Source organism: Heliangelus exortis, chromosome 3 (genome assembly GCF_036169615.1).
Source record: "Heliangelus exortis chromosome 3, bHelExo1.hap1, whole genome shotgun sequence".
In the NCBI taxonomy this organism is placed as follows: domain Eukaryota; kingdom Metazoa; phylum Chordata; class Aves; order Apodiformes; family Trochilidae; genus Heliangelus; species Heliangelus exortis.
In genome coordinates, this window is record NC_092424.1 from 57169505 (window position 1) to 57181679 (window position 12175).

Sequence of the window (12175 nt, forward strand, 5' to 3'; positions counted from 1 at the left end):
AAATAAGAAAAGCTACAAATACTTTAAATTGATTTAACTTTTATAAGCAGTATTCTAGGTTCACATCATTGCAGAATTTCAAGGTACATAGCCTGAACTGTTGCTGCTTCACACTCTGCACTTATGAAGCACAACTTAGAGGCCAGAGTTTATTCTGCTGAGCACATTGTAGCATCCTTTCCTTTCTAGGTAGTGCATGAGTAGAAGTTGCCCAGAGGTGCCTTTAGAATTTTAAACAGGAACTGGGCTGGATGTCATCTTCTTATGCCTTATTACAATCTCAAATCCATGTTTGATCCTGAAACAGATTTTGTCAGTGACCTTACCTATCCTCGCCCTTCCCTTAGCTTTACAATTAGGCAAACATACTGGAGCACAGAGAGCACCTGTAATTCTAAAGAAAGTCTCTGAATAGGCCTTTTTAATACTTCCTGACAGTCACTGCTCCCAGCTGCTCAATTTTCACCCTCCCATCCTGGTCAGCCTACTGGAAGGGCCCATTTTCAACTGGATTCTCTCTGCCCCTCAGACTTGTACCCAGAATTGTTTGTCAGTCCCTTTGGATTGTTTCCAGGGAAGAAGCACTTTTATAGCTCAATATCTTTTCTACTTCTCTACTAACTGGCTTCTTTACTACTTTCCTACTTCTTTATGCAGAAGTTTGCATTTTCTCTCTAGTGAAGCACTGAGCCAGTCATAGAGCCTTTTCCAGAGTTTACTAAACAATTAAGGACCACCATTTGAGTCCCTTCAAAAATGAAAATGTGGCTTTCAGAAATTTTTTGGTTGACAGAAAGGATGAGACAAATCTGTGAAGAACTTTTCTGTATGCTTTAGGGCTTTGAAGAACTGGCTCCAGCTGAAGTGCTCTGACAATTCCTGCCGTGATATTCCCAGGGAATGATCCTATCAAACCTACCCACCCATGATGAGCAATAAAGCAATTATCTTCATTTGGACCTTCCCAATTGCTTTCTCCAGGCTTCTGCAATTTAGACAAGAAGCATGTGGCTCATAATGTGTTACCCACAATAATCAAGGATCATAAGAATTAGTGCTTTTTCCTTAGCTCCTTAACTAAAACTAGCAGACATAGCTAAACAGCACAGTTAGTATGCAAATAGCCTCCAAGACTCCTGAGAAATCCTTTTATTTACTTATTTTTCTATTTGATATAAGGATTAATACGTACACAGTTTGAAATACATTTGCATTCCAAATGGTACAGATACTATGGAACTCTCAACAACAATCCTATCCTAGAAATTATTTGTAAAGAAAGGGTCCAAAATAGTCCATCAAAATTGTTCTTCATCCCATTCTGCTGATTCAGCTGCGTTGACAGTTTTTCAGTTTGTTCCAAGTTTGGCATTTAAATTCAGAAAATTGCTGATGGTAAGAAAGTCTCTGACTAATTGATCTTCCACTTCCTCTGAAGCTGGAGCTCCCAAAGTGCTCAGCTCCTCAGCAGCTCATTTGGATGACTGGCTGGGAGCCAGAAAGCCTTACTATCTTTAGCTTTCATCTTCTTCTGGCTTCTTTCACAGTCCAGAATGTCAAAATTCATGGTACCAGGGTGTCCATCAGATGTATTACCTAGGAGCCAGGATTTGATTCCCTTTTGTTTCCTATTGGAACAAAACCTAGAAATGAAACTCCCCATGAAATGAGGTTACTTTTCTCTGACAAGTTCTGCTCCAAAAAACCTGACAATACATTTTTCAGAGGCTTATATGAACTTTGGGAAATAAATCTTTCAATTCTTCCTAGACTGATATGAGAAATTGTTCACTGAATCATTTCTACTGAGAAATTAGAGGGAAAGAGAAGAAAGAAGCAAGGAAGGGATATAACTAAAACTCCAGGGTCATGGCATGCCAAATTAAAATTAAGTCTGCTTTCTTAAAATGGCTTGAATATGTTTTATTTGAAAAGCAGTCTTAAAGTACTGCTGTCCCTGCATACATGAGGAGGTGGGGGTGGTGTGGATGCAAGAAGAGAGGATCATTCCTCACACAATGCTAATGGGTTTACTACAACTGTAGAGAATGATTAAGAATAAAACAACATTTCAACCCGTTTTCCTAAGGAGCCTTTGCTTAAAGAACAGAAAAAATTAAACCAAGACAGTAAAACTCTGAGGAAACAAAGGAGGGGAACTGCCAGCCTGTGAAGTCCTAATGCTCATTATATCTGGTGCATGTTTAGCTTGTAAGGAGGGCTTGGGGAGGAAAGTAATTTAAGCAAACCAACCTGGGCTGTCTTTTCATTCTTTGTCATGCACTGCTGTTGTTACCTTTAGAAAACCAGTAGTGGAGCTGGTTGTGTCCTGTTTTAGTGCCCTTCGTAAAGCATTCCCTTTTCACCAGCTCCGATGGCCCCATTGGAGTGGCCATGACAATGGATGTTCATTTTACCGCTATAAAAGGGTTTAATGATTAAAAGGCCGCACCATTGCACTCAGCCACAAAACTCATTCTTCCACTTCTGTGGAGTCCTTTGATTCAAAATGTTCTTTTGACAGGATCAAGAGTGGTTTTCATTCTGTCGGGCAGCAGAAACATCTGCATTTTTTATCCTTTGCCTCCTCCTCAGTGCACATAGTTAATGTGTAATTAATGAAACATCCCTTCTCGGAGTGGCACACAATCAGGGTAGGTCTCCCACCAACCTCGCTCCAGCTCCAGTAAAGCAGGTTTGCTTTTATATCCTTGTACTCTCATTCAGCAGTAGTAATAAACCCAGTTCCAGGCTTATCTAGCCAGCTTACATCTTAATCTTTCTTTTTTTCCCCCCTCTCCCTCTCTGTGTCTTCTAAGGGAAAAAGGATGAAAAAAAAAAAAAAGGGCTTCTCTTTCTTTTGGGTTATCCGAGCACATTGGGAGGGGGAACCAAACACACCGCAACATTCAAAGAAAAACAGAGAACAAGGGGTCTAGGGAAAAGGTCCCCTCCTCCCTCCTTTCTCTGGAAATAAAAATAAAGACCTTGGTAAGTAGTCAAGCAAGCTGAAAAGGCAGTTACACAGGAAGGATTTCTAAGTCCTATAGAGTAGGGCCCTCAAGAGCAGAGAAGTGCTTGCTTCCATTAGTGTGATTCATCTGAAAAACTAATGTATAAAGTGTCAGAAAAGTACGACATCCTCCTACACAGGCATAACTTCTTCATTTGCTCTCCCATTTACAGAGTGGGAAGCCAGAAGTGTGTCTGAGAGCCCTACATTAATGCCTGAGTACTCTCAGGTCTAAGACTACATACTGCATGGTGGCTGCTGGATGTTTCACAGTCATATTTATTTACATAAGTTTTGTCAAGTGTACCATGAGTGGCTATGTGGAATAGTGGAGAAATGTACTTTTGTATTTGTTCACCTCTAACAACTTCTCAGCACACATCAGTGCTGGAGTGGCTCTAAGTGCTTGAAATGGGCTCAGGTGGATCAGAATGAACCTGCAGCTCACAGGTAAATTTCAGAACCACATTTATGCAGGGAGCATTGCACTGTGAGTGAGTTGCCATGAAAAGCTTCCTCTGTGGAAAAAATATGGCAAAGAAAAGACAGCTAACAGATCAAAAAGAGAAATACATGAGCCCATGCTCATTCTGCCTACAATAATGTAAAGTGGAATCTCAGTGAAGTCCAGGAGATGTGAAGCCTGTGCAAAAGCAAAGTAATCACTTTTAGGTTTGCCTAACTGTGGAACTGTTATCCTTGATGCCCTGTGACCTCCTGTGGTTCTAACAGAGGAAAAGGAGAACACTCTGCTCTTGAGAATTTCATTTTGAGCCAAAGGTTCAGATGCAGTTCTAGTTTGGAGAGAACTACCAAAGAAAATTTTCTCCTTGCTGTGAAATTCACCTCTGAATGTACTCTGGTTCATCCCGATGTATTTTAAAAATTGGGTCAAATTTAGAAACTAAATTTTCCTAGAAAAAAATTATCAGAGGGAAATCACAGCCTTCCTTTTCTCCTTTGTACTTCTGTGAAGAGAAACTGCCTACTGTCCAAGGTTCCTGAACACCCCGAAGAGGTGGAAGCCACATGTATAAGTCATTATTTTGACTGAGATGAGTTCTCCCTTTGTTTCCCAGTTTTCAGTGCTGTGTCTTAGTTATCCAGCTCCATTCTCTACAGAAAATTTAATCTCCACTATGCATTTATCTGCAAATACCAAAGAAATGGAAATAGGTAAAGTTAGCAGCTAAAAAGAATGCATGTTGAAGATGTTTAGGCCCACTTTTGAACTAGTCTTATTAAAAGCTTCTCCCTTCCTGCATGTAAGAAAGAAAGGAGATGCCTCCCTGGATGCCTGCATTGATCCTTTTTATTTTCCTGGTCTCAAAGAGTTGAAACTGAGTGCATAAAGCATTACCTGATTCCCTACAGTACACTTAGTCTGAAAAATTATTTATGTTCCAATAAAAAGTGACCAATATAGGAATCTGCTGTAAATTTATAATGTTTCAAATATTATCTTTCCTCTTTGTAATACCAGCTAGAAGGAAGACCTGCCTATGAAAATTCAAGGAACTGATAAAAAAGAGTCCACCAAGGTATAAAAATGTCTACCAAGCCTGATGCACAACAGACCCAATGTAGCTCTTACTTGTGCCAATCAAGTTCTGAGTAATGCCCAAGAGATGAGTAGCATTATCCTATATTTCCATCCACATGCATATCTGCAGAAAAAAAATCTGGTTTTAGGCAGATACTTAAACACAGACTCTGTTGCTGTCAGCTATTATTTGTCTACAAATAGCAAGAATCAAGATTTGGAGCAGGCCAAGGGGAAACAGCATCTTGCAACATGAGACTTTGGGCCAAATTCCACATGCACGGCTCCCACTGAGATCCAAATATGGGCAACATTTGTTTCCAGATTGAGCACAGAATGTGCCTCTATTGTTATTGAAATGGAAAAAAGGCATAAGCTTTTGAACATTATTCCTCACCAGCTCAACCTACGTCCAGCGATGAGAAATAATTTTGCTAAAACCTTTATTTTCCATTTCCACAATGGTGCGTGTTGCAATGTAAGGCAATGGAGACTGTGAACTGATAAAAACAGGCAAATTCACTGTGGGTAAACTTTGCTGAAGAATGCTGGCTGCAGCTGTGCTTAAATAAACACCTTCCTACTTCTTGCAAAAGAAGCGTGTCCTTCTGATCCCTTGCCACAGGAGGATTGGTGTGCTGGGAGGGCCTGGGACAATTGCTGCAGTCACCGAGCTACACTACGGTATATTTGAATTCTGGCCAGAGACTGCGAAGTCCATGTCAGCTTGCCAGAGTGTTCAGTGAAAAGGGGCTTCAAAGAGAACTTTCTAGCCTTGATTCCAAAGTGTAAGTGAGTATGGAAAGAGTATAATGTTTGCTGTTGGGATTAGCCCCCTACCGCGCTCGCCACATCCGAGCGCACTGAAAATTGGCGGCATGCAAGGGAAACCTCTCAGGCTCGCTGTGGCTGAGCTAAACCCAGGGTAGATTTCCAAGCACCAGAGCAGAAGGTGTGTGAACCTCATTATCGTCTCCCAGCACAGAAAAGGAACAAAGCAGAAAATCACATTGAAAGGAATGGAAACCAAAGACGACGTAGGATGGGAAAATATTCCCCCATTTTAAGCGGTGTAAGAAAACCTTTGGTGCTGTGGACGGACTGCTTAAAAGGACTTGTTGCACAGCTGTGTACAAAGTTAGCAAAATGAAAAGTTAGAATTTATGCTATAGGGAAAAAGGTAATTCTAGTTAAAATTATGCTAGAGGATTTTTCAGTCCCATGAGGAAGCAATAGAGTTAAGAATCCCATTTATTAGCCAGCTCTCTCCTCAGCCTAGGAAGGACTGCTGCACCACTTTTTGCTTATACAGACTATTCAAGCATAATATGGAATCAAAAAGTTCCTTTTTTTAATTCCACATCTAAATTTTTGAAAGTTGCATGTATACAAGGAACAAGATACTTACCTTTGGCTTTGCTACACTCTGGGCTCAGTGATTTTCTTCTCCACAATACTCACAGATCTGAGTGAGGGGTCTAAATTCTTCAGACCAGGCCTGGGAAAGAGTTTTGCATCAGAGAACAGGAGGAACAACAGTCTGTGTGCTGAACAAAAATGTGCCTGAGGTAGCTTGTGGCAGTGCTGAGAGAGAGAGGAATAACTAGGGTACCTTGTACCCTCCTCCACAGTCAGAAGGGACTGCAGGAATATGTATTTCAGAGAGCAGGTGTCCCACAGGGAGCCATGAAATGGAAAGTTAGCTCCCACTCACCTGAGGAAGTGAGGGTGGACAAGGGATACCCTACTACATGCACTGTCTGGAATGGGAGGGAGCTGAGTGCTGGGAAGCAAATGGGAGATGCAATGAGGGACAGAGAAGTGGGAGACCTGTCCTCACTCCCTTCACCAGCACTGGCAGGGGAAGGGTGCCACGCAGTGTGGTCAGACAGGAGGCCATAAACCATCTGTAAGAGAGGAAATTGCTCTGAGAGGAGATTTAAGACTATGTGGGCTCTGGGTACAGTCAAGGAAATTTCAGTGGCATATTCTACTTTTGAATTTTTATTCTGAGCTCCTAATTGTCATTAATATCAACCTCCAAATGTAGGCAAAAGGGTAGAAACTGATACACTATGTCAGCTGGCCACCAATGAGAGCATCTTGTCATTGCCATCCCATCTATGAGTTTTGGAAAAATAGTGTTCTGTATATTCTGTTTAAATATGGATCTAATTTGAGCTTAGCTTGCAGGCTAAGCAGCAGATAGCTCCCCAGGTTTCATGGTAGGGACCTAAGTGGTGCCACTTTGGAGGAAAGCAGAAGCTGGAAAATTCATTCATGTATTGAGAGTTGCTAAGAGACAGTATTTTGTCTTCAGTTTGGGGTAAGGAAGTATGTTTTGAATAATTAAACTGAAACTGTGAAACATTCTGTGGCAGTATTGTTTAAACCACCTCTAACTGTCCTCTCTCTAAATTTCCTTTACACCTCTACTTTCATTCCTGTCTTGTAGCAATGTAGAAATGAGGACTTTAAATAATCTTTTTGAAAAATAACAAAACAAAAAAATATCAACATTTTGTTTCTCACCCAGATCAGTTCCTTTATATGGTTTGCCTTCAGGGTCATATAAACAACTGTAGTAGCATACAGGAGAAGGTGATGCAGAAGAAAGGATCTAACAAATCAGGGCTGATGCAAAAAAAGGAAGGCTCAGATAACCATGCTCTGAAGAGCTGCAGTGTATAAAACCAGATTTAATAAAAAAATAAAATTACATCTCAGTAATGTGAATCTGGCCTTCTCCATTTCTTTGAATGGAAATGTATCTCCCACACAATTGTAAAAGAAGCATTACATTATATATGTAACATATAATGCTCTAGAGGCTGGAGCACCTCTGCTATGAGGAGAGGCTGAGGGATCTGGAGTTGTTCAGCCTGGAGAAGACTCTGGGGTGATCTGATAGCTGCCTTCCCATACCTGAAGGGAACCTACAGGAAGTCTGGAAAGGGACTTTTCATAAGAGTGTCCAGCAACAGGAAAAAGGGAAATGGTTTCAAACTGAAGAATAGTTTTAGACTAGATCTTAGGCAGAAGTTCTTCCATACAAGGGTGGTGAGACTCTGGAACAGATTTCCAGGAGGATTTGTGGATGCCTCTTCCCTGAAGGTGTTCAAGGCCAGGTTGGATGAGGTTTTGAGCAACAGTGTTTAGATGAGAGGCATCCCTGCCCATGGCAGGGAGGTTGGAGCAGATGATCTTTAAGGTCCCTTCCAACCTAAGCAATTCTATGATTCTATGATATATATATATATATATATATATATATATATATATATTTACACTCCAAACAAAGAGGTGGCTGTGTTACTGAGCACTACCACTGTCTCCATTGTTTGCCTTGGCCTCATGGGACTGATTGGCACTGGTGGTAGCCTTGAGCCTGTCTCTGGTATCTAGCACTCTACTGTCCTCTGTCCAAGACTGTGAGATGTGAAGTAACTACAGCATGTTGTCAGATGATCTCTATTTCCATGTGATATGGTATGTTTAATGATGAAACTGATTACTTAACCTAGCATGGTTATTTGCTGGATGCAGTTACATGGTTGCACTGTGACAAACTGCTGCTGCCTTCACTAAGCAATGCAGGCACAGCAATCATGCTGTCTGGGTTTTTCTGCAATTGCAAATCTTACAGACACTTTAGGAGTATCTGTTGTGCAGAGACAGAAGGTGAAGCTGCCAGTCCAAAGTTGCCATTAAAAGAGAAACTTGGGAAAGCAGGAAACAAAGAAAGAATAAAATCCAAATAAAAAGAAATCCTAGAAACAACAATTTTTAGATACAAGCTTTCTTGGCAGGACCTGGAAGAACAACTTGCTTAAACACAGCACTGCTTTTGTTTTCCTATGTCACTTGTGCTCAGTGTAAGAAGTCCCTTGCAATGGATACAGCTGTAAGGTTCATTTTGCTACTGTGGGTTCAAAGGCCTGATTTAGTAGTTCTTCTTTTAGAAAATCTCATTGCCTGTATGCTCATTTAAAATGTTGATTGCCTTTCCTTGACGGAAACATGCTGTGGAATTTAAATTCATCCCCCTCCCATGCTAATGTTGACATTATTTGTGTGTAAACACATTACATGTGATAGCAAAAATGTAAATGAGATTTCAATGTTGAGTTGATTTATAAACAGTAAGTCTCTCAATTTATTGAAGTCTGCTTTGTGCTGTTTGCACGTGATTAGCAGCATACACCATACATAGGGTGCCCTTTAGTAACATGTTACAGAAAGGAGAAATGCAAAATGTATAACATTACAGCAACAAATTGAGATCTTATTGAGCTTCAAGATGCTTTGAAACATGTAATTACTAACTTAACTCTGCCTGTGAACTTGTCCTCATTAACTCTATAATTAGCAAGACCTTGTTTGATCTTGGAGTTCATTAGACATTGCAGCTGGAAGATTGTTTCAGTTTTAACACATCAGAAGAGACAATTAAAGTGATAATAAAGAATCAATATAACTTTCCTGTTTCTTAGGTTTTTCCAAGGTTGTGGTGTGCCTAATTAAACCTGTTTTGAAACAGTGAGAAATTAAAAAAGTAATGTGGTTATATTTATTTTGGTTTAACAGGCTATTTAAAAGACTGTTTGAAATGTGCCCTGGGACGTATTTTCTACCTGGATGATGAGTAAATGGATGGGGTTATTTCAGATTCAGCTGCAAACTTAACTGGAGACTTGAGAAGATGTTACACTCATGATCCCTGTATTGCTCATGCCACACACCAATCTCGTCCCCTCTTTTTATTCTGACTGGATCCAACCTCCTAATTCATATTGGCTGCTGTTCCAACTTCAAGAGAAGAATGTGTCAAGTTATTTACAAGGCTTTGACTTTTCCACAACATGTTCTGAACTGACGTATGTTCAGCCTCCAGAGTAGCAGTCTGATTCTCCAGTCCATCAGCACCTCATTGCAGGAGACAACTGTAAAAATGACATTGAAGGTGTCTACAGCAGAGCCAAGCCTGAACTCACACTGTGATGGGGCTGTTTCCCTCTCTCCTCTCCCTGGAGGAGTCAGACTGGGATTCTCTTACACTCAAGTAGTTCTACGCTTGTTATCACAGCCCAGAAAGCAATGTTAACTGGAGGAAGGAAAGAGCGGTCTGTGCTCAGAAACCCGATGTTCAGGTGTGCAGGTGGGTCTGCTTTCTGGCTGTCTTCTGCTTGGAAAGTAACTGAGCTGTAACACGTTCCTGTATCTCCATTTTCATGTGGCACAGTGAGCTCTGAGACTTAATGCTGGAAGAATATGTAGAAATCTCAATGAAATCTCTTATGGAATGAAAAGCAATAATATTCTAAACAAGATAAGCTGGATTCAACAGCCTCCTTCTACATACGTACTTTTGCCTCAATCCTTCACCATTTTCATTTAATAAGCACACTTAACTGTAGACACGAATCATATCACAGAGGGAGAAATGGATAATGAAGGACCACTGAAGCACTAATCCAACTAATCTTGCCTTTGGCTCTTGAATTTGTGTAGATCCCAACAGTAAATATTAAGTTCCAAAATTATCTAATTTATTTCAGCGGTTTTCCTTCAGCCTACAGGGTGCCACATCTCCTTCATTGTATTTGCAACCACTTGAAACTTAATTGTTTTAAAGATATTAATGCTTCGTTGATTTAAACTGAAACAGATTCTAATAGTTGGCATTTGGGGCAGACAATAGAAATAGGGTCAGATCCCTAGCTGCTGTGAATCCATCAAAGACAACAAAATGACAGTGAGGATCCTAGCTTGTGTAGCCTGGTTATAATGCTCTAGCTTTTTGTCAGTGTTAGGAAAAAAGTTGCCTAAGCTTGAAGACTGATATGCTGACGTGACTGTAAAAAAGCAGACATAGCAACAGCCAGGCTTTACTATTTTCACTGTGACACATTTCAGGGCATACAGCACAGATCTGATTGCAAATGAGGATCCACCAGCAGCAGCCCCCTCCCTTGGGCAGCTACACAACAGGCCAAGACTGTCCTGGCCGTACCTGCACTCTCCCACCTTTCAGGTCTCACCCAAGCATGGCCCTTTGCCAACCAGCATTTGAAGTGCTTCAAGAAAGACCTTGTCCATAAGTCTTGTCCTGACATCAGTTCAGTTTTGCTCCATGCCTTGTATTCCCACCACCTCATATAACTCAGATTTGCCTTGGCTTGGCATGACTTAGATAGTTGCCTTGCTTGGGCCTTTGTCTGGAGCCACATCACTTCTTCAGGGCCTTTCTTAGCTATTTGGGAAAAGTAAACACTTAGCCCTTTGCCCTTTGAAACCTGAGTGGCACCAGGGACCATGATGAGTCCCTGCAAGCCAAAACTGACCCTCGCCAGCTGCTTTTGGCATCCAGTCCAGAACTTCTAACCCAGGATGAACATGAAACCTGGGTTATCTGGGTCAGCACCCATATTAAGATAGTGAGAAAAAAAAACCTCATACAACCCAGCAGCCCCATTGCTGCTGGCCACATCGCTGTCCCTCCACTCTGACAGGCCCCCCGCACAGGTGTAGTTGAGCTACAGCTCGCCATATCAATTTGGTTAGGTTTCTGGTCTCTGAGAAGTCTGCCAAAGCTAGCAAGGAGGCAGCCAGCTACAGGCAGTCCAGACTGTATGGAAACTCATGGTCTACAGAAAAGCCAAGTCTAGACTTCAAGACCCTGAAAGGAAGGATCCAAAAAACACAGGTGACAGCACAAGATTTTTCTCCAGCAGCAGTCCTGTAAAAGGTGCCTGCGCTGACATACTCAGTAGCATCTGTATAGAGATAGAGGATCTTCTGCAAGTATTACAAATGTGGCCTCCCAGCCTGGACTGACCACTGCACATCCCAGCGGACAGGGTAATCAGGAGAGAGAACTATCAAGCAGCTACCACAAACCAGAGCAAACAGTGCTACTTGAGGCATGTTTCCATCTCCCAGTATTTTCCAGCTGCCATTTCACACATGGGAGCCAGTTCCCAGCTGAGCACGGCACAGTGTTTTACACTGCAGAGGGCTATTCAGGCCCCACTGCCACCCCTCTGTGTGGGCTGAGACTGTGGAGACCACTGGGGCTTGATCAAAATGACCTTGGAAGGCAAGAGTCCCCCATCCTGCAAATCTCTGGTGGGAGGATATGGGAAGGGGCCAGCAGCCAGAGCATGTGCAGCAGGAGCTGAAGGACATGGAGGCACCACACCTTTTGGCAGACTGGGTAGTGCCCAGGGCATGAGAAAGGCCAAGGGCTTGGTTTGCTGTGCCCTGAAATGACGGAGTAGCTTTGGACCGGAACACCGCATGGCCATGGCTTCTGCCCACCAAGCAGTGCATGAACATGTGGCCAGCCTCTTCTGGAGGGCCATGGTCCTAAGTAATATGGACACATGCTGCTCCCTGCCTGATGGCCTCAGGTCACAAAGACAGCCTGGGATCCCTCACACTTTCCAGCACTGAGAAACAAAGTGGCACCGACCGCCTGAGCTGGGTTATAAGGACACTCCAATTGACTCACACAAGCCAGGACTATGAGGCAGTTGCTTAGAACCATAGAATTATAACATCATTGAATGGTTTGGGTTGGAAGGAATGTTAAGACCATCTAGTTCCAACCCCCCCTG